Below are 1,147 nucleotides of genomic sequence, written 5' to 3'. Positions count from 1 at the left end.
GGACTTCCTCCTCTGTTTTAGACATGTTCATCAGCTCTTTTTGGTGTGGTGAATCATCAACTTCAACTAATTTATACTCAGAAATAAGATCCAGAACATCATCAAGTACCTCAGCTTCCAGTACCTCTTGAACAAGTGGTTCAACAACATCAACTCTCATACACCCTTCAGAATCATTAGGGTGTTTGAGAGCTTCAAACACATTAAGGACCACCTGTTCTTCATTGACCCTCAGGGTTAATTCACCCTTTTGCACATCCATAAAAGCTCTACCTGTAGCTAAAAAGGGTCTACCAAAAATAATAGAGAATTTTGCATCCTCTTCCATATCTCGTATAACAAAATCAGCAGGAAAAATAAATGGTCCTACTTTCACAAGTAAATCCTCAACAACACCCACAGGAAATTTAATAGAAAGATCAGCAAGTTGAAGAGAAATACGAGTAGATTTTACCTCCTCAATTTGAAGCTTTTTCATCACCGAAAGTGGCATGAGATTGATGCTAGCTCCAAGATCACATTAAGCTCTCTGAATAGTGACATCTCCAATGGTACAAGGAATGACAAAGCTTCTTGGATCTTGCATCTTCTCAGGAAGGTTATCTTGAATAATAGCACTCCATTCCTTGGTCAATACTACTGTCTCTTATTCCTTCCAATTCCTCTTATTAGTCAACAATTCTTTCATAAATTTAGCATAGAGAGGCATTTGCTCAAGAGCCTCTGCAAAAAGAATGTTGATCTGCAGCTTCTTGAAGGCTTCTAAAAATCTAGAAAACTGCTTGTCCTTGGAAGCCTTCTAGAGCCTTTGAGGATATGGCATTTTTGGCTTGTACTCAGGAGTCTTTGGCAATGTAGGATAAGTGCCTAGAGAGTTTGGGAATGGGTTGTCTGCACACTTTAGAGGGGTGTGCTCTACTTCTTCCTTCTTCTCCTCTGGAGATTCTTTTTCAACTAGCTCCTCATTGACCTTGGCCTCAGACCCAGCTACTTTACCACTTCTCAACTGAATAGCCTTGCAATCTTCTCTTGGGTTCACCACTGTATCACCAGGAAAAGTACTTGAAGACCTCTCAGGTATTTGCTTCCTCAACTAGCCCACTTGCACCTCCAAGTTTCTAATGGAAGCTCTGGTTTCCTGCATAAA

Source organism: Arachis hypogaea, chromosome 15 (assembly GCF_003086295.3).
Source record: "Arachis hypogaea cultivar Tifrunner chromosome 15, arahy.Tifrunner.gnm2.J5K5, whole genome shotgun sequence".
NCBI classification, from domain to species: domain Eukaryota; kingdom Viridiplantae; phylum Streptophyta; class Magnoliopsida; order Fabales; family Fabaceae; genus Arachis; species Arachis hypogaea.
Note: the sequence above shows the minus strand (reverse complement) of the source record.